We start from the raw sequence: 22,943 nt of genomic DNA, 5'->3' as shown, positions 1-22,943 counted from the left end.
ATTTAGAGAGATTTTGAAAATATAAAGAATAATTTTTCCGATTGTTTTGGAAAGTATAATTATTTTGTAAAATACACTATGTTCAGATAGATTATATTTATTGTTTTTCAAATAGATCAATAAGTGCTTTTTAAATTTTTATTATTTTAAATTTCTGTTTTAACTTCTAACAGTAAATCTAGATAAAAAGAATCCATGTGAACAAATAATCTTTGAAATTCTCACTAATTTTTAAGAGTGTAAAGAAGTCCTGGACTAAAAATTTTGTGACCTAAGAGAAATACTATCACATATCAAAAATGAAGATATATACAGATATTTATTATGATGATGTTACAGTGAAATTTCAGAAATTATTCTAATGGTCTATAGGAAGGGAATGGGTAAATAAACCATTCTTTGTTTCATACAGGAGAATACTACATTTAAAAATAAATAAATTAGATCTGTGTGTGTCAAAATAGTGTTGAAGAAAAATTAGTCATGATATGTGGTAAAAATGGTAAGAAAGACAGATATGGGACCATTGAAACGAAGTCTCAAGTTGGGGAGAGCATTGAGCTCAATTCCAGCTCCAACACAGACAGGTGCGGGTATATAGCCAAAGAGTAAGGCAGTGGGCAATGGATGGGAAGTTACTAAGTGGATACATCAGTTTAAGGGGGATTCTTGATAGAACGACTGAACAGAATTATTGCTGAGGCAGGTCAAGGTGACAATTTGTGGAAGGTGATCATAACATCAGAATGGGAGATTTTTACCGAACTGACTGAGGATTCTTGTCCACAAGACAGGAGAATGGAGCCCAGTATTGGATATAGTAAAGTGGGGGACTTGGAAGAGTCTGACAAGAATTTTGGCCAAAGAAGAGTTTGTTAAATCTCAAAAAATACAATATTGAATAGCAAATTTAATTGTATGTAAATTATTTAAAATAATTAAAATTACCTATTATTTATGAATTATTTTTGACAAATTAGCATATGTATTAAATTATAAAACTGAAATGTCATGCTATGAAGTGTACTGGAGAGGGAGAGAGAGAGAGAGAAAGGGAAAAGTGATTGGATTGCAGGATTTCAAATTTCAAATATTCATGTGCATGGAATAAATGAAAATAATTGCATAGTGAACTCTTGTTTCCGTATTTATTCATGATTTTAATGCTTTTCTTTAGGAGTTAAGCATCTCAGGAAACAATGTATTTCTGCCTTCCTTCCTCTGGTTTATGTGGTGTTGTCTTAGAAGTTGGCCTTCTGAATCTATTTAAAGGTAATATAGAAGATAAAAGAAGAAATAACCCTAACTGAATCAGGATACCTTCAGGGTACTTGGTTTAGTGTAGATGGATCCTGGGACCAATGGCAAATAGAATTAACAAAAGTTTTCTTGTTTTAGTAGACAACATAATATGTGAATGAATCTGAAAAAGTGTATGGAATAAATTTCCAGAAATGTATTTCTCCATCTATCTCTATCACTAATAATTTTAATAGCACTCTCACCCAGATTTTGACTCTGTGGTGTTCTCTAATTTCTAGATTGTTGTAGTCTTCTAAGAAACATCATGAATATTTGCAACAGGAACTTAGAAGTTTACATATAATTTTTGCACATAGTAATGGTGATCTAAAAGACAATGTGATACATATGCAATAAATTGTTAATAAATGCTTTTCATTGATAAAACATTTTTTATGTTTGAGAATTAAATGATATCTCATAAATACTTCCCAGGTAGGTTTTATTAGTAGCTTGATTTTATAAAGGTTAGTAAATTCAGAGAACATAAATTATTTAAACATTCATAGCCAGAAAGTAGAAAAACTGGAACTTAATCCAGGTTTTCTATGTAAAAGTTCTTATTTTTTTACTGACACATCAGAATTTTCTACTCTTTAAAAAAATTTTTTTTTAATTTTTTTAATTAGTTGTACATGACAGTAAAATGCATTTATACATTTTGAGAGATCATACATAAATAAAGTGTAATTTCTCATTTTTCTGATTGTACATATTGTAGGATCACATTGGTCATGCAGTCATATATATTCATGAGGTAATAATGCCTGTTACTACTATCCTTCCTACCTCCAGACCCCTTCCCCTCCTTTCACTCCTCTCTACTAATATAAAGTTAACTCTATTCTTCCCTAGCTGCCCCCCATTTAAGGTGAATTAACATCTGCATATCAGAGAAAACCTTTGGCCTTTGGTTTTTCAGGTTTGGCTTAGTTTGCTTAGCATGATATTTTCTAACTTCACCCATTCACCAGCAAATGCCATAATTTATTTCTTCTTTAAAGCTGAGTAGTATTCCATTGTATGTATATATGGTACCATTTTCTTTATCCATTCATCTGTTGAAAGGCACGTAGATTGGTTCCATAGTTTAGCTATTGTGAGTAGAGCTGCTATAAACATTGATATGGCTGTGTCACTGTAGTATGCTGATTTTAAGTCCTTTGGGAACAAACCAAGAAGTGTGATGACTGGGTCAAATGTTGGTTCCATTCCAAGTTTTCTGAGGAATTTCCATACTGATTGCACTATTTGCATTCCCATCAGCAATGTATGAGTGTACTTTTTTCCCTACATTCTCGCCCACATTTATTGTTGCTTGTATTCTTGATAATTGCCTTTCTGATTGGAGTGACATGAAATCTTAGAGTAGTTTTGATTTGTGTTTCTCTAATTGCTAGAGATGTTGAGCATTTTTTCATATATTTGCTGATCGATTGTATTTCTTCCTCTGAGAATTGTCTGTTCAGTTCCTTAGCCCATTTATTGATTGAGTTATTTGCTTTTTTGGTGTTAATATTTTTGAGTTCTTTATATATCCTAGAGACATAATGCTTTATCTAAGGTGCATGTAGTAAAGATTTTCTCCCAATCTGTAGGCTCTCTCCACATTGTTGGTTGTTTCTTTTCCTGAGAAGCAACTTTTTAGTTTGAGTGCATCCCATTTATTGATTCTTGATTTAACTTCTTGAGCTTTAGGTGTCTTAATATTAGCATTGCAGGAGTCAGCAACAGAATGAGAAAATACATGCATACACGAACATTAATTAATTTCTTTTTTTGCAGTATTTATATTCTATAGGGTCACTCTAAACACTAAATCAGCAAATTCTGAGCCATTGTTCCTAAGGAAAATACAGAAGTAGGTTCCCGTGAGCCTCTAGTTTAAGTACTTTCAACTACAACCAATACATAACCTTGTTTTATATGAGTTTCTGCTTAAGGAAATACTTTTAATAAATGTTGTTGATTCCTTACTATTAAAATCATGGCCAATAGCACCATGACTCATTCCTGAACATAGCTTATCTAATACTTGAATTATATAGTGGCCTTTCATCCTCTATTGCCTCTGGTCTACTTTCTCTATTTATTATTAAAAGTGAGATATTGCAGTCTCCATCTATTTTTTTCCTTTTTTCTGCCATATTCTTTCTTTAGGATTACTATTTTATTGTTGTCCGTTCTGTTATAACACATCAGGTGTTAAAAGGTATAATACATTCTACAACTGAGCACCACTTTTTGTAACTGAACAGGAAAAGAAATTACACTGAACATCAGCATGTGGCAGTATTTCTGTGGAAAACAAGTGACTAAAATTGATTGACACTATTAAATCACATCTAATATTTGATTCTACATGACTCAATCAGCTTTTCAATACAATTACACAAAATGTGTTAACATCAGAGAATACAACCAAAATTAAGATAGCAAACAAAACCTAAAGAACGTTTTTACAGGAAAATACTTTTGAAGTATGCAAAGTTATTAATCCCCAGAAAAATCATACATAGCATTACTAAGCATATCCCTCAAAAAATGTGATATGCATACTTGGAAAATACGAAATTAAAAATTTTTGAGCAACAGGTGAGATTCATATTTATATGAATGTGAAAAGAAGTCCTATTTTTAGCACTGTTGTATAAAGAATTGTCTTTTGATATAAAGTTCATGAATTGTCATCTTGCTGGGACCACACAAAGTGAGTGAAGTGAGATTACAAAGCAAGATACAGCATCTTAGCAATGTCTTCTCTAATTAAAGTTTTTTAAAACAATTTCTACTACTTTATCAAAATGTGTCCCTTAGATGTGTAGGATTCACTTTTAAATTCCTTCCTAGAAATAATATACAAAGGAGAGGTATATTTATTTCCAATTGCATCCTGGAAGACGCTTCCACTGATCAAGAAGGGTCTTCTCTATCTTCTTTTCACTGGTTGGTTTTGGCCCTAGCATGTGTTAGGATGTGAGATTTCAGGTTAGGTGACTGTGCAAACTTCTTCTTATAACCATTGAAGGGGCACACATAGGGCCTGTCTCCTGTATGGATTCACGTATGTGTGTGCAAGTTGAAGTCCAGTGAAAAGCATTTCCTGCAGCCTTCGAATGTGCACTGAAAGGGCTTCTCTCCAGTATGAACTAGTGGGTGTCGTTTTAGTTTTGAGTTCTCAATGAAAGCTTTGCCACATTCTGCACAGATGTGGACTCTGGGACCATGGGTGTGCAGAAGTTTTCTCATAGCAGTACAGTTCAGTTATCCCTGAACATCTCTGTGCAGCCTTTATGAGGGAAAGCTACTGTTCTTGGAGCATCATCTTCTTTAATTTTTTTGGCTTCATTCTAGCAAATTCTGCCAGCTGTTTTGTATCTGAGAGGTCAAAGCCAGGGATGCCTCCAGGAAGGAGTTTCTTTCCTGACATATACTCTGAATAATCAGGAGGCAAGTTCTCTTCAATGATCTCTTTTTCAACCATCATCTCATGGTCTATATCTTTTCTTTCATCTGACGTGGTGACCAAGAACATGCCCTCTGGGGTCTTGATCTGCACCTGCTCCTGCTCCCACATCTTATTGCCTCTACCTATTATTGTTAAGCTGTGTTTCTCTCCCTTCTATTCTGTCAAAATTTCTCCATGTATTTCAGGGTTCTGGTTATAATTATCATGTATAAGTTGAACTTCTATCATTGGGGTCTTTATCTCCTGTAACCAATTTTTATAACTTATATATTTATTTTTAAAAAATATTTTATTTAGTGACAATTCTCGCTAAGTTGCTTAGGGCATTGATTCATAAGAGAGGGAATGATGACAGAGCAGATGTCACTGCATATATGATTTAGGTCTCCACATTCTTGCTTCATGGAACTGTGTAACCAGGCCACATGACTAGCATCCATGTAAGAGGAGGCTCATTCAAATAGAATCAATCCTTTTCAGGCGTGTCTGAGAGCCTAAGAAGGCTGTGTCCTCTGTAAGCCTCTCCTTAACAAAACCCAGAGTGATTCTGAAAAATTGAGATTGTATAAGAAATAGTTGTTGTGACTGAATTCTCCTATGGGAAGTTTTTTTTTATTATTTATTTATTTTAATTAAAATCATAAATTTACATAGGGCAATATTGTTTGATTCATTCTGTTATTTTTTCCCTTCCCCCCCACCCCTCCCACCCCTCTTTTCCCTCTATACAGTCCTTCCTTCCTCCATTCTTACCACCCTCCTTATCCCTAACCCTAAACCTAACCTTAAACCTAACACTAACCCCTCCTACCCCCCCTTATATGTCCTCATCCACTTATCAGCGAGATCATTCGTCCTTTAGTTTTTTGAGATTGGCTTATCTCACTTAGCATGATATTCTCCAATTTCATCCATTTGCCTGCAAATGCCATAATTTTATCATTCTTCACGGCGGAGTAATTTTCCATTGTATATATATGCCACAGTTTCTTTATCCATTCATCTACTGAAGGGCATCTAGGTTGGTTCCACAATCTGGCTATTCGGAATTGAGCAGCTATGAACATTGATGTGGCTGTATCTCTGTAGTATGCTGATTTTAAGTCCTTTGGGTATAGGCCAAGGAGTGGGATAGCTGGGTCAAATGGTGGTTCCATTCCAAGCTTTCTGAGGAATCTCCATACTGCTTTCCAGAGTGGCTGCACTAATTTGCAACCCCACCAGTTGATGAATGGATAACTTATTTATTTTGATTCATTTCAAACAAATGGGGTACAACTTGTTTCTCTGGTTGTACATGAAGTAGAGGCATACCATTTGTGCAATCATACATGTACCTAGGGTACTGATGTTTGTCTCATTCTGTTATTTTTCCTTCCCACCCATCCACCCACTGCACTTTTTCCTCTATACAATCCATTCTTCCTCCACTCTTGCCTCCCTCCCACTCCCTGTTAGGTATCATCATCTGCTTATCAGAGAGATCATTCAGCCTTTGGTTTTTGGGGATTGGCTTATCTCACTTAGCATGATATTTTCCAACTTCATCCATCTGCCTGCAAATGCCATAATTTTATTCTTCTTTATGACTGAGTAATATTTCATTGTGTATATATACCACAGTTTCTTTATCCATTCATCAATTGAATGGCATCTAGGTTGGTTCCACAACCTGGCTATTGTGAATTGAGAGGCTATGAACATTGTTGTGGCTGTATCTCTGTAGTATGCTGATTTTAAGTCCTTTGGATATAGGCCAAGGAATGGGATAGCTGGGTCAAAAGGTGGTTCCATTCCAAGTTTCCTAAGGAATCTCCACACTGCTTTCCAGAGCGGCTGCACTAATTTGCAACCCCACCAGCAATGTATGAGTGTATCTTTTTCCCCAAATTTTCAACAACACCTGCTGTTGCTTGTATTCTTGATAATCGCCATTCTAACTGGGGTGAGATGGAATCTTAGGGTAGTTTTGATTTGCATTTCTCTAATTACTAGAGATGTTGAACATTTTTTCATATATCTGTTGAGCGCTTGTAGATCTTCTGTGAAGTGTCTACTCATTTCCTTAGCCCATTTGGTGATTGGTTATTTGTATTCTTGGTGTAAAGTTTTTTGAGTTCTTTATAGATTCTGGAGATTACTGCTCTATCTGAAGTATGTGTGGCAAAGATTTTTCTCCCACTCTGTAGGCTCTTCCTTCACATTGCTGATAGTATCCTTTGCTGAAAGAAAGCTTTCTAGTTTGAATCTATCCCAATTACTGATTCTTGCTTTTATTTCTTGTGCTTTGGGAGTCATGTTAAGAAAGTCTGGTCCTAAGCTGACATCATGAAGATTTGGACCTACTTTTTCTTCTATAAGGTGCAGGGTCTCTTGTCTGATTCCAAGGTCCTTGATCCATTTTGAGTTGAGTTTTGTGCAGGGTGAGAGATAAGGATTTATTTTCATTCTGTTGCATATGGATTTCTAGTTTTTCCAGCACCATTTGTTGAAGAGGTTATCTTTTCTCCATTGTATGTTTTTGGTGCCTATGTCTAGTATGAGACAACTGTATTCATGTGGGTTTGCCTCTGTGTCCTCTCTTCTGTACCATTGATCTATCTGTCTATTTTGCCATTACCATGTCATTTTTGTTATTATCACTCTGTAGTATAATCAAAGTTCTGGTATTGTGATACCCCCTGCTTCACTCGTCTTGCTAAGGATTGCTTTAGCTATTCTGGGTTTCTTATTCTTCCAAATGAATTTCATGATTGCTTGCTCTGTTTCTATGAGGTACATCATTGGGATTTTAATTGGAATTGCATTGAATCTGTATATCACTTTTGGTAGTATGGCCATTTTGACAATATGAATTCTGCCTGTCCAAGAACATGGGTGATCTTTCAGTATTCTGAAGTTTTCTTTAATTTCTTTCTTTAGAGTTCTGTAGATTCATCGTAGAGGTCTTTCACATCTTTCGTTAGGTTGATCCCCAAGTATTTTATTTTAGTTTTTTTGAGGCTATTGTGAATGGGGTAGTTTTCCTAAATTCTCTTTCAGAGGATTCATCACTTATGAATAAAAATGCATTAGATTTACAAGCATTGATTTTATATCCTGCTACTTTACTGAATTCATTTATGAGTTCTAGAAGTTTTCTGGTGGAATTTTTCAGCTCCTCTAAATATAGAATCCTGTCATCAGCAAATAGGGATAGTTTGAGTTCTTCTTTTCCTATTCGTATCCCTTTAATTTCTTTGGTCTATCTAATTGCTCAGGCTAGAGTTTCAAGCACAATGTTGAATAGAAGTGGTGAAAGAGGGCATCCCTGCCTTGTTCCAGTTTTTAGGGGGAATGCCTTCAGTTTCTCTCCATTTAGAATGATGTTGGCCGTGGGCTTAGCGTAGATGGCCTTTACAATGTTGAAGAATGGTCCTACTATCCCTACTTTTTCTAGTGTTTTGAGCATGAAGGGGTGCTGTATTTTATCAAATGCTTCTTCTGCATCTATGGAAATAATCTTGTGATTCTTAACTTTAAGTTTGTTGATATGGTGAATTACATTTATTGATTTCTGGATTTTGAACCGACTTTGTATCCCTGGGATAAAACCCACTTGATTGTGGTGCACTCTTTTAAATATGTTTTTGTATGCAATTGCTACAATTTTGTTAAGAATTTTTGCATCTATGTTCATTAAGGATATTGGCCTGAAATTTTCTTTCCTTGATGTGTCTCTGTCTGGTTTTGGTATCAGGGTGATATTAATTTCATAGAATGAATACAGAAGGGTTCCCTCCTCTTCTATTTCATGGAATACTTTGAGGAGTATTGGAATGAGCTCTTCTTTGAAGGTCTTGTAGAACTCGGCTGAGAACCCATCTGGTCCCAGACTTTTCTTCGTTGGTAGGCTTTTGATGACTTCTTCTATTTCATTGCTTGAAACTGATCTATTTAAATTGTGTATATCCTCCTGATTTAGTTTTGGTGGATCATATGTCTCTAGAAACCTATTGATGTCTTGGAGCTTTTGTATTTTGTTGGAGTATAGATTTTCAAAATAGCTTCTAATTATGTTTTATATTTCAATAGTGTCTGTCGTGATATTTTTTCATTCTGAATTTCAGTAATTTGAGTTTTCTCTCTCCTCTTTGTTAGTGTGGCTAAGGGTTTATCAATTTTGTTTATTTTTTCAAAGAACCAAATTTCTATTTTGTCAATTTTTTTCAATTATTTCTTTTGTTTCAATTTCATTGATTTCAGCTCTGATTTTAACTATTTCCATCTTCTACTACTTTTGATGTTGATCTGTTCTTCTTTTTCTAGGGCTTTGAGCTATAATATTAGATCATTTATTTCTTGACTTTTTCTTCTTTTATTGAATGCACTTCATGAAATAAATTTTCCTCTTAGTACTGCTTTAATAGTGTCCCAGAGATTTTGATATGTTGTATCTTTGTTCTCGTTTACCTCTAAGAATTTTATTTCCCCCCTGATGTCTTCAGTTATCCATGCATCATTGAATAGCATATTATTTAATCTACAGGTGGTGGATTATTTTCTGGGTTTTTTTTGTCATTTATTTCTAATTTCATTCCATTATGATCTGATAGAATACAAGGTGATATCTCTATCTTTTTGTATTTGCTAAGAGTACCTTTGTGGCATAACATATGATCTATTTTAGAGAAGGATCCATGTGCTGCTGAAAAGAAAGTGTATTCACTCATTTATGGATGAAATATTCTATATTTGTCTGTTAAGTCTAAATTATCATTTGTGTTATTGAGGTCTATGTTTTCTTTGTTCAATTTTTGTTTGGAAGATCTGTCCAGCAGTGAGAGAGATGTGTTAAAGTCACCAAGTCTTATTGTGCTGTGATCTATTTGGTTCCTGGAATTGAGAAGGATCTGTTTGATGTACATGGATGAGCCGATGTTCGAGGCATAGATATTTATGATTGTTATGTCTTGGTGATTTACGCTTCCCTTAAGCAGTATGAAATGTCCTTCTTTATCCCTTCTGAAACTTTGGCTTGAAGTCCACTTTATCTGATATGAAGATGGATACCCCCACTTTTTTACTGAATCCATGTGCATGGTATATTTTTTCCCATCTTTTCACCTTTAGTCTATGGGTATCTTTTTCTATGAGATGAGTCTCTTGAAGGCAATATATTGTTGGGTTTTTCTTTTTAATCCAATCTGCCAGTCTATGTCTTTTGATTGATGAATTCAGGTCATTAACATTCAGGGTTATTATTGAGATATGATTTGATTTCCCAGTCATTTGGCTTATTTTTGGTTTTTAACTTGACTCAGTTTCTCCTTTATTTGGCTATTCCTTTAGGGTAGTTCCTCCCTTTGCTGACTTATATCATTGTTTTTCATTTCTTCCTCAATGGAATATTTTGCTGAGAATGTTCTGTAGTGCCAGCTTTCTATTTGTAAATTCTTTTAGCTTTTGTTTATCATGGAAGGATTTTATTTTGTTGTCAAATCTGAAGGTAAGTTTTGCTGGGTGTAAGATTCTTGTTTGGCATCCATTTTCTTTCAGAGCTTGAAAAATGTTATTCCAGGCACTTCTAGCTTTTAGCATCTGGGTTGAAAAATCAGCTGATATCTGTATTGGTTTCTCCCTGAATGTAATTTGATTTTTTTCTCTCGCAGGCTTTAAAATTCTATCTTTATTTTGTATGTTAGGTATTTTCATAATAATGTGCCTTGGTGTGGGTCTGTTATAATTTTGTACATTCGGTGTCCTATAAGCCTCTTGTATTTGATTTTCCATTTCCTTCTTCAGATTTGGGAAATTTTCTTATATTATTTAATTGAGTAGATTGTTCATTCCTATGGTTTGTTTCTCTGTGCCTTCCTCAGTCCCAATAATTCTTAAATTTTGTCTTTTCATGATATCCCATAATTTTTAGAGATTCTGTTCATGATTTCTTACCATCTTCTCTGTTTATCAACTTTGTTTTCAAGATTAACTATTTTGTCTTCAATGTTTGAGGTTCTGTCTTCCAGGTGTTCTATCCTATTGGTTATGCTTTCCATGGACTTTTTAATTTGGTTTATTGTTTCCTTCATTTCAAGAATTTCCGTTTGGATTTTTTTTCAGAATCTCTATCTCTTTATTGAAATGGTCCTTTGCTTCCTGGGTTTGCTCTTTTAACTGTTGATTGGTGCAATCATTCAATGCCTACATTTGCTCTCTTATCACTTGCTTCTCTGATCATTTTAATTACATACATTCTGAACTCCCTTTCAGACATTTGTTCTGCCATGCTGTCATTGGATTTTATTGATGTAGCATCTAGGTTTGTTTGGGACACTTTCTCCCCTCGTTTTTTCATCTTGTTTTCTCATATTGCTCATGTATCTTCCCCTCTAGAAGTGCGAATCTGAGGTATTGCAGTTTCCCTCCTATAGACTTATAGTCTCCCTGCAGGTTTCCAATAGCTCACCTCCTTTAGTAGCCTGAAGTCTTGGAGGAACCTGATAATGCAGTGACCCATAAAGGTTGCTGCCCCTCTAGGGATGGTGGCTTCCAGGTGGCGTATATTCCCTCCTAGTGAGCAGAGGTGCCTCCATGTGTTGACAGATGGTCAACTGCAGGAGCACTAGACTGTGGACTGGGGTGCAGCTGGTCTGGACATGGGTCTCTGAGTCTGTCTCCCCGATGCAGAAGTCTCGCCCAGCCATGCTGGTCTGGGCCCACCTCTCTTGTAACAATTTTTAAATTAAAGTGTATTTTCTCTGATGCTAGTATAACCACTCGAGTTTCCTTTTGATTAATGATTGTATGCACAAAATATCCTTCTTTATCTTTTCACATAGAGCTTTTTCATACCTTTGAAATTATTTTAAGTGTCTAATGGCATTCTGTCAGATCATGTTTTGTTTATTAATCCATTCAATCTCTTGTCTTTTGATTGGATAGTTTAATCCACTTATATTTAAAGTAATTATTCATAAGAAAGAATATACTCTTGCCATTTTATCATTTGTTTCTTATATATCTCATATCTTTTTTGCTCCTTGTTTCTGCCAGTATTGCCTTCTTCTGTACTAAATTCTTTCTACTGTATCTTTGTAATTCCACTTTTTATTACTACATGTTTTTGTTATTTTCTTTACAATTACCTTGGGGATTATAAATACATCTTAATTCACAGCATCTAGATTCAGAGTTCAGATTAATATCAAATCAATTTCACTACTATAAAACATTTTCTACAATTCTGATCCCATCCCTCCCCTCCTTTCTGATCTACCTTTGTCACAGATTACATTTTAGACATTATCTACCAATTAATATGTAGGTTTATACAGGCTCATAATTGTTTTGCCAAAAAAATTAATAAACACTTTTTATATATCTAAATATTTATCTTTATTGATGTGCCTTACTTACATAAATCGAAGTTATTGCCTTATGTCCTTTCATTTGGACCTGAGTTTAGAACCTTTTGCAGGAACAGCTTTTATTTTGTATTTATGGTAATATATTAATTTCTCCTTAATTTTTGAAGTACCCATCTGTTGAATATGGAGTTTTTCATTGCCCGTAATTTTCTTTGAGTGTTTTGAACATATCATTTCACTGTTGCCTATGCTCCCTGGTTTCCTTTCTTTTTTTTTTTTTTTTTTTTCAAGAAAAAAAATCCATTTTAAAATTTACTCATTGCTGTATGTTACACCCAGGTGACACACTTAAAACCAGATAATGAAGCTGAAAAGCTCTTGGTTTTCCATTACATGTAATAAAATTACCCCAAAAGGGGCAGTCCTATCTTTATTACTGCCTTCAGAAGAAAAAGACAGAGTTACTACTAGTAACCTGCCCCAAATTAATCAATCTATAATATATTTTTTAAATTTGAATCTTGACTTTTTTAAAAATTTTAATTTATTTTTATTGTAAACAAATGGGATACATGTTCTTTCTGTTTGTACATGGAGTAACAGCATACCATTTGCGTAGTCATACATTTACATAGGGTAATGATGTTTGTCTCATTCTGTTATTTTTTCCTTCCCCCCACCATCCCACCCCTCTTTTCCCTCTACACAGTCCCTCCTTCCTCCATTCTTGCCCCCCTTCCACCCCCCATTAAGTGTCATCATCCGCTTGTCAGTGAGATCATTCACCTTTAGAATTTTTGAGATTGGCTTATCTCACTCAGCATGATATTCTCCAATTTCATCCATTTGCCTGCAAATGCCATAATTTTATCATTCTTTATGACTGTGTAATATTCCATTATATATATAATATATATTTATATATTATATATACACACATATATATATATACATATATATATATATATATATATATATATATATATATATAAATAAAACACAGTTTCTTTATCCATTCATCAATTGAAGGGACATCTAGGTTGGTTCCACAATCTGGCTATTGTGAATTGAGCAGCTATGAACATTGATGTGACTGTATCACTGTAGTATGCTGATTTTAAGTCCTTTGGGCATAGGCCAAGGAGTGGGATAGCTGGGTCAAATGGTGGGTCCATTCCAAGTTTTCTAAGGAATCTCCATACTGCTTTCCAGAGTGGCTGCACTAATTTGCAGCACCACCAACAATGTATGAGTGTACCTTTTTCCCCATATCCTCTCCAACTTATTCTTGCTTGTAATTGGGGTGAGATGGAATCTTAGTGTAGTTTTGATTTGCATTTTTCTTATTACTAAAGATGGTGAACATTTTTTCATATGTTTGTTGATTGCTTGTATATCTTCTGTGAAGCATCTGTTCATATCCTTAGCCCATTTGTTGATTGGGTTATTTGTATTCTTTGTGTAGAGTTTCCTGAGTTCTTTATATATTCTGGAAATTAGTGCTCTATCTGAAGTACGAGTGGCAAAGATTTTCTCCAACTCTGTAGGCTCTCTCTCCACATTGCTGATAGTTTCCTTGGCTGACAGAAAGCTATTTAGTTTGAATCTATCCCAGTTGTTGATTCTTGCTCTTATTTCTTGTACTATGGGAGTCCTGTTAAGGAAGTCTGATCCTAAGCCAACAAGTTGAAGATTTGGACCTACTTTTTCTTCTATAAGATGCAAGGTCTCTAGTCTGATTTCAAGGTCCTCAATTCATTGTGAGTTGATTTTTGTGCAGGGTGAGAGATAAGGGTTTATTTTCATTCTGTTGCATATGGTTTTCCAGTTTTCCCCGCACCATTTGTTGAAGAGGCTATCTTTTCTCCATTGCATATTTTTGGCACCTTTGTCTAGTATGAGAAAATTGTATTTATTTGGGTTTGTGTCCATGTCCTCTATTCTGTACCATTGATCTACCTGTCTATTTTGGCGCCAATACCATGCCGTTTTTTTACTATTGCTTTGTAGTATAGTTGAAGTTCTGGTATTGCGATACCCCCTGCTTTGCTCTTCCTGCTAAGGATTATTTTAGCTATTCTGGGTTTCTTATTCTTCCAGATGAATTTCATCATTGTTTGCTCTATTTCTGTAAGGTACATCATTGGTATTTTAATTGGAATTGCATTGAATCTGTATAGCACTTTTGGTAGTATGGCCATTTTGACAATATTAATTCTGCCTATCCAAGACATGTGAGATCTTTCCATCTTCTAAGGTCTTCCTCAATTTCTTTCTTCAATGTTTTGTAGTTTTCATTGTAGAGATCTTTTACCTCTTTGGTTAGATTGATGCCCAAGTATTTTATTTTTTTTTGAGGCTATTGCAAATGGAGTTGTTTTCCTCATTTCCCTTTTAGATGTTTCATCACTTGCATATAAAAATGCTTTAGATTTATGCATCTTGACTTTATAGCCTGCTATTTTGCTGAATTCATTGATGAGGTCTAGAAGTTTTCTGGAGGAGGTTTTTGGATCCTCTAAATATAGAATCATGTCATCAGCAAATAGTGACAGCTTAAGTTCCTCTTTTCCTATTCATATCCCTTTAATTTCCTGAGTCTGCCTAATTGCTCTGGCTAGAGTTTCGAGGACAATGTTGAATAGAAGTGGTGAAAGAGGACATCCTGTCTTGTTCCCGTTTTTAAAGGGAATGGTTTCAGTTTTTCTTCATTAAGAATGATGTTGGCCATGGGCTTAGCATAAATAGCCTTTACAATGTTCAGGTATGTTCCTGCTATCCCTATTTTTTCTAGTGTTTTGATCATGAAGGGGTGTTGTATTTTGTCGAACACTTTTTCTGCATCAATTGAAATAACCATATGATTCTTATCCTTAAGTCTATTGACATGATGGATTATGTTTATTGATTTGCAGATGTTGAACCATCCTTGCATTCCAGGGATGATCCCCACTTGATCATGGTGCACCATATTCTTAATATGCTTTTGGATAAGGTTTGCCAATATTTTGTTAAGGATCTTTGCATCTATATTCATCAAAGATATTGGTCTAAAGTTTTCCTTCCTTGATGTGTCTTTGCCTGGTTTGGGTATGAGGGTGATATTAGCTTCATAGAATGAGTTTGGTAGGGTACCTTCCTTCTCTATTTCCTGGAATACTTTGAGAAGTATTGGAATGAGTTCTTCTTTGACGGTCTTGTAGAACTCGGCTGAGAATCCATCTGGTCCTGGGCTTTTTTTGGACGGTAGGTTTTTAATGGCTTCTTCTATTTCATTGCTTGGATATTGATCTATTTAAATTCCTCTATATTTCATTGCTTGATATTGATCTGTATGTCCTCCTGGTTCAGTGTGGGAGGAGCATATGTCTCTAGAAATTTGTCAATGTCTTTGGTAGATTCTATTTTGTTTGGAATACAGATTTTCAAAGTAGCTTCTAATTATGTTATGTATCTCAATGGTGTCTGTCATGATATTTCCTTATTCATCACGAATTTTAGTAATTTGAGTTTTCTCTCTTCTTCTCTTTATTAGTGTGGCTAAGGGTTTGTCTATTTTGTTTACTTTCTCAAAGAACCAACTTTTTGTTTTGTCAATTTTTTGAATTCTTTTGTTTCAATTTCATTGATTTCAACTCTGATTTTAATTATTTCCTGTCTTCTACTACTTTTACTGTTATTCTGTTCTTCTTTTTCTAGGGCTTTGAGCTATAATGTTAGGTCATTTAGTTGTTGACTTTTCATTCTTTTCTGGAATGTGCTCCATGTAATGAATTTTCCTCTTAGTACTGCTTTCATAGTGTCCCAGAGATTTTGATATGTTGTATTCTCATTCTCATTGACCTCTAAGAATTTTTTTATCTCCTCCCTGATGTTTTCTGTTATCCATGTTTCATTCAATAGCATATTATTTAGTCTACAGGTGTTGGAGTAATTTCTGTTTTTTATTTTGTCATTGATTTCTACTCTCAGTCCATTACGATCTGATAGAACACAAGGCAATACCTCTATTTTTTTGCATTTCCTAAGGGCTTCTTTTTGGCACAGCATATGGTCTATCTTAGAGAAGGTTCCATGTGCTGCTGAGAAGAAAGTGAATCCGCTCGTTGATGGATGGAATATTCTATATATGTCTATTAAGTCTAGGTTATTGATTGTGTTATTGAGTTCTATTTTTTTTTTTTTTGTTTGGTTTTTATTTGGAAGATCTATCTAGTGGTGATGGTGGTGTGTTAAAGTCACCCAGAATTATTGTGTTGTGGTCTATGTGATTCCTGAAATTGAGAAGGATTAGTTTGATGTACAGGGATGTACCATTGTTTGGGGCATAAATATTTACTATTGTTGTGTCTTCCTGATTTATGGTTCCCTTAAGCAGTATGAAATGTCCTTCTTTACCCCTTCTGACTAACTTTGGCTTGAAGTCCACTTTATGTGATATAAGGATGGAAACCCCCGCTTTTTTACTGAGTCCATGTGTGTGGTAGGTTTTTTCCCATCCTTTCACCTTTAGTCTGTGGATGTCTTTTTCTATGAGATGAGTCTCTTGCAGGCAGCATATTGTTGGGTCTTCCTTTTTAATCCATTGTGCCAGTCTATGTCTTTTGATTGATGAGTTTAGGCCATTAAAGTTCAGGGTTATTATTGAGATATGATTTGTATTCCCAGTCATTTGGCTTAGTTTTGATTTTTAAGTTGGCTTGTTTTCTCCTTTTAGTGGTTTTTCTCTAAGGTAATTCCTCCCTTTGCTGACCTACATTGTTGTTTTTCATTTCCTCCTCATGGAATATTTTGTTGAGAACATTCTGTAGTGCAGGGTTTCTATTTGTAAATTCTTTTAACTTTTGTTTATCATGGAAGGATTTTATTTCATCTTCAAATCTGAAGGTTAGTTTTGCTGGGTATAGGATTCTTAGTTGACAACCATGTTCTTTCAGAGCTTGAAATGTGTTGGTTCAGGCCCTTCTAGCTTTTAGAGTCTGGGTTGAGAAGTCGGCTGCTATCCGCATTGGTCTCACCCTATATGTAATCTGATGCTTTTCTCTCGCAGCCTTCAAAATCCTATCTTTATTTTGAATGTTAGGCATATTCATTATAATGTGCCTTGGTGTGGACCTGTTGTGATTTTGTGCATGTGGTGTTCTGTAAGCCTCTTGTATTTGATTTTCCATTTCATTTTTCAGACTTATGAAATTTTCTGATATTATTTCATTGAATAGGTTGTTCATTCCTTTGGTTTGTATCTCTGTGCCTTCCTCAATCCCAATAATTCTTAAATTTGGTCTTTTCATGATGTCCCATAGTTCTTGGAGATTTTGTTCATGATTTCTTACCATCTTCTCTTCTTTATTTTCAAGATTAAATATTTTCTCTTCATTGTCTGTGGTTCCGTCTTCCAAGTGGTCTAGTCTTTTGGTGATGCTTTCCATTGAGTTTTTTATTTGGTTTATTGTTTCCTTCATTTCAAGGATTTCTGGGTTTTTTTGTTTGTTTGTTTGTTTGAGAATCTCTATCTCTTTGTTGAAATGATCTTTTGCTTCCTGCAGGTGCTCTTTCAGCTTATTAGTATTATCATTCATTGCCTGCATTTGCTCTCTTATCTCATCCTGTGCTTCACGAATCATCTTAATCATGTATAATCTGAAGTCCTTTTCTGACATTTCTTCTACCATACTGTCATTGGATTCTATTAATATAGAATCTAGATTTGTTTGGATCATTTTCTTCCCTTGTTTTTTCATGTTTTCATGTATCTTCCCCTCTAGCAGTGCAGATCTGGGGTATTGAAGATTTCCCACTATAGGCTTATAATGGCCCTATAGGTTTCCAAAACCCTTTTTTTAAGGGGAGATCAATATTAGCAGTGCTCAATTCAGACACTATGCAATCCTAGACCAAATAGCCCCTATGGGGACAATAACAAAATTGTCATAATAAACAGAATGAGTTAAAATATTATCTTCAATAAAACAAACAGATTTGCAATAAGGTCTGCAGTTTCTAATGGAGGACAAAGAGGATGCAGAGGGATGTAGAATGTGGCTGTTAATGGGATAAGAAAAGATTATACAGAAGATCTAGATAATAGAAAGGGTGAGAGTATAATCAAAAGAAATTGGATCTTAGCATGCAAAAAAGGGAGAAAGAGACTCTGAGGGAACAGGTAAACAAAAGGAAAAGAGAGCAAGAAAAGTAAAGAAATAAAAACTTAAATTTTTTAAAAAGGAGAAAAAAGAAAATCTACTGTATAACAGTCATATAGTAATGAACCCTCCCAGTGTTCAGTAGCCTGATGCATGAGAGGTACCTGGCAATGAGCTTCAAGTCTCCAGCAGGCGTCTCAGGATGGGTTTTGCCCCACCTAAAGATCAGAGCTAAGGCTTCCAGGATTATCCAAGATGGCCACTCTGGCTTTGGAATGTGTTGGCAAATGGGGAGCTGCAGCTCAGGGTGTGGACGTGGTCAGCTGGAGGTCCTGGAGGCGGGATGCAGTTGGTCAGGCCGGGGTCCTGGAGGTTGGGTGTGTTTGGTGTGGTTGTGGAAGCCGGGTGCAATCAGTCGGTCTGGGGTCCCGGTGATAGGGCGCAGTCAGTTGGTCTGGGGGTCCTGGCGGCAGGGAGTAGTCAGTCGATGTGAGGGCCCCAGAGGCAGGGAGTGATCTGTTGGGCTGAGGGATCCTGGAGACGGGGCTCAGTCAGTCCGGCCAGGGGTCCTACAGGGCCTGGCTGTTGTCTCAAAATGGCGGCAACCACATGTAATCAAACCTGCAGGTACGGTGACAGAGAACTTCCAGGCAACAGCAGGCAGCTGGTGTTCCACTGGCGGTCAGTGATCAGTTTGCTGACTGTTGTTGGACGATCGGCAGGTGAACCTCGTGCGTTGGGTGATGAATAGGTGTAAGGCAGGCGATGAACTGGCCAGAGGCAGGCAAATGGCAGATGATAGGCGCCTGACAGTAAGCAATCTGCTCTCAAAAAGGTGTCGATATGCTGGCAGACTGCAGGTCATCACAGCAGACAAATGGGGTAAACACCAGGAAATCGATAAGCAGCAAAAACTGCCTCACCAAGAAACAGATATCCTCTGCTTGAAACCAGAGTTACAGAGCAACAAGGAACACAGCCTCCCTCTAGTACGCCATCTTGGATCCCTATAATATATTTTTAAAGTTCACTACCCTGTAGGGTCCAATCCTGGCTCCTCAACTAGGACCAAGCTGAAGTCTGGACAAACAGCATGAAATAACAAGCAGCCAACTATCGCTCCCTGGTTTCTGTTACTCTTACTGAAGATCCTTTATTCCTGGTGAATCACAGTCTCTCACTACTTTAAAGATTCTCTTTTTGTCCTTGGTTTTTGATATTTTGATTATTATGATATGTCTGAGTGTGTTGCTTTGTGCTTATACTATACAGACTTTGTTGACCTACTTGGATGTGTAGATAAGTATGTCTAATTAAATTTGGGAAGTTTTGGGATATTAGTTTTCCAAATATTCTTTTTGCCCCTCTCTATCTGCTGTGCTTTTGAACATAGTACATATCTAGTTAAGTCTCATGGGAGTTACACAAGTCACTTAGATTCTGTTTACTCACTTCCCTTCTTTTTTATTTTTATTTTTATTTTTTGGTTTTCTCATAGTGAATAATCTCAACTTAACCTATTTTTAAGCTTGCTGATTCTTTTGACTGTTCAAATCCCCTGTAGTATGTTTTTTATTTCTAGAATGTCTTTTTGCTTTCTTTTTATAATTTCAATCTCTTTACTTATGAGATGCCATTCTTAAGCTTTTCTTTTGTCCTTTAGCTCTTTGAACATATTTTAAATAGCTGATTTTAAATCTTTCTCCAGTAAGTATTTTGTGTAAGCATTCTTGGGCACAGCTTTTACTGATAGCCTTCTTTTCTGTGTACAGAAAACATGCTTCTTATCATGCCTCATAATTTTTGTTGTTGTTGTTTAAAAGTGGACATGTTAACTATTTTAATGTGAAACTCTGGGAACCATTTTTTCCTACCTCAGGGTTTGCTGTTGCTGTGTGCTGTCATTATTTTTGTTTGTTTAGTTACTTTTTTTAACTATTTAAAAATTTTTTTGTGCTTTTTACTTTGCATAGGCATTTCAGTATCTATGTCTAGCTTTGTGATCAGATAATACTTGGACAGAGATTTCCGTCAATGCTTCGTATAAAAACTCTCTCATTCTTTGCTAAGGGGCTCTGTATGTTTTAGAGTATGTCTTCAGTACTCACTGTGACTCTTCATTATCCTTTATCTGCCAGTTAGCCAGTTAGCTTAATGCCACTGCAGGTGTTACTTAAGGACATGAAGAACCCTAGGTATACATGTGACTACTAGATCCCCAGGTGGATGTCAGAGCTGTTTAAAGCCTTTATTTCTCAAAGTATCTCATTCCTAACTTTTCCTTTTAGGTTTCTTAGTCTGTTCTTTGCCCACTGCTATCCATTGCCTCAAGTAGCAGCCACATTTAACTGTAAATGTTTTTGGTAAGTGCCCAAAGTATAGTGAATGTAACTGGCTGAGTTATGAGTTAGCCAAAATAGACATGAGTCATTTGAGCAAGACTTCCAGGAAGTTAACAGGCAGATCTTCTGTGGATTATTCTTTGCAAATGATATCCTTCTGATCGCTCATAACAGGTATGAGGAACATGGGCTATAATTTTCAAGACTACCTCTGGGCTGATGAGTGGAGAGTAAGTTAAAATGCAATAAAGCTTGCTTTTTTTTTTTTTTTTTTTTTTTTTAGATATTTAACCATTTGCTTGAATATGCTCTGCCTTGATTGCTACAAGTTTGGGGTTAGTTTTTGGAGTTCTGAAAAGTTGGTTCTTAAATTTTTTTTGCTAGATTTTTTTCCCTTTGTTAGGAGGGGTTTTGGAATTTCTTACATCACCACTGTCTTTGATGTTACCTCTTGTGAAATTTTTAAAAATAAGAATGTCTAATAGCCTCCCCTTATTCATTCGCATGTGTTTCCCAGAGCATTTGATTAAATGAAACATGCTGCAAGTAACTTAAAGGACTGCTCAGACTTCCCCGGGTTGATGGACTATTTTTTTAAATTGCTATAATAATAACCTATCTTCTATGCAGTGCTTATGTGCTTAAGCATTGCATAATACACACACACATATACATATAAATATAAGTAATCCCTATTAATTGGTACAACAATGTGAGTTGTAGTCAATTCTATTATCTTTGTTTTATAACTGAATATAAAAAATGTAGTTTAAAGAAATTAAATTCAAGGTTATATTGGTAGCAAGGGACAGAGATGTGGTTCACATCAATGTCAACCTGCTTTCAGAGTGTTGCTCTTAATCATGATGCCAGGAGACAAAGCACTTTAGAATTCCATTACATCTGACTTTGATGCCTAGGTCTTTTGTTGTTATCATTACTATTGAAATTAATGTATTGTATATTAATATATTGGATGAAAACTAGGATACTGATCTAAATATACCAATCAACCAGACTTTTTGACTCTTTCTCAGATGTCAGTTTTGTGCTAGACATTTCTTAGACTAAAACGTTATTCCTATCCGAAGAATCCAATTATCTACCAAGGAAGTGAGAATGAATATGTGAGACATAATTAAGCTCTAAACTATAAGACACTAAGAATAAATTTAATGAAAGTTCAGAGAAAGAAGATCTTTGCTTATAGGATATAGTGTAAAGGGGGACATCATGAAATCATTGAAGTAAACCTGATGAATACAGAGGATTAATTGTAACTTAGAAATTTGTGACTTCATAGCTTCATTTGACAATTTAATTTAGAATAGCATGATTTTCATGAAGATTCTATTTAAGGCATATAAAAGACAAAGCTGTATACCTCCAACCTTAATGAATTCAAATAATTTTTAAAAATATACAATGTAAAATAATGTGCTGTGGGTTTGGATAAAGTGCTGCAGACAAATGTAAAAGCAATTAAAACTATCTGGAGAAATCAAGGACAAATTTGAAAGCTGCAGAGAGGAAATGGTCTTCAAGTAGACCCTAAAGAAGGAGGTAGCAACAGGTGATTGTGCTACACTTGCCCCACTGGGGGGACCCACCTTCCTCATACCAGAAGTGCCAAGGTACTCCATCCTGGTCCACAGACTGCTTTTTAATAAGAGAGGCAAGACAATGTGAATGGGTAGCTACATGATTTATTGCCTGTACAATTTCTCCAAGAACCAGAAGGAGAATAAAAAGATCCTGAGTACTTGAGATGATTCTTAGATTTACATTATAAAATTAGAAAGCAAACAAGCACGTACCCCAATCTCAGTGGCTCTTTTTGCAACTGAAGTTTCAGTTTTTCCTCAGATGGAATTAGGATAATACGAAGACTATTAGAACTATCCTTCTTTAAATTCATCATATTTTTAGGGCATTTTAAGATAAGGAGGGATTTTTATGTACCAAAGAAACTTACTTGGCACCCTCATGGTCCTTTCTTGATGGTAGCGCTTAATTATCTTATTGGTTGGTTTTCTTCCAAGTGCACTGCAAACCATATTGTTCATCTTGTAAATGCCAGTTGGGGTTAAGCTGACTTGACTTTTTTTGCCCTGTCCTTGTACTTTTTGTTCAGCTTGCTTATGTCTAATTCTAATGCACTATTAAATAACTTTTTTAAAAGAAACTTTTAACCCATTAGCAATTCTCCATGAGTACAGGTTTGCAGAATAGCATCCCAGGTAGAAAGATAAGCAAAGACTTGCTCACATTCATGAGGTTTCCAGGACCTGGAGATGAAGGTGGAGAGTAGGAACTGACTAGTTCCTACACAGAGTCA

The 22,943-nt window shown here is 35.5% G+C and overlaps 1 pseudogene across 1 annotated transcript; it reads right to left on the bottom strand.

Moving 5' to 3' along the window:
* Positions 1–4,242: 4,242 nt before the first annotated feature.
* Positions 4,243–22,671, bottom strand: LOC306644935 (transcriptional repressor protein YY1-like; annotated as a pseudogene). The gene is made up of 2 exons: positions 22,581–22,671; positions 4,243–4,893 (listed from the first exon to the last, which is right to left on the bottom strand). The product of its transcript is annotated as a transcriptional repressor protein YY1-like (transcript).
* Positions 22,672–22,943: the final 272 nt, after the last annotated feature.

Source organism: Sciurus vulgaris (genome assembly GCF_902686455.1).
Source record: "Sciurus vulgaris genome assembly, chromosome: 15".
In the NCBI taxonomy this organism is placed as follows: Eukaryota; Metazoa; Chordata; class Mammalia; order Rodentia; family Sciuridae; genus Sciurus; species Sciurus vulgaris.
Note: the sequence above shows the minus strand (reverse complement) of the source record. Positions and strands in the feature narration are given on the sequence as shown.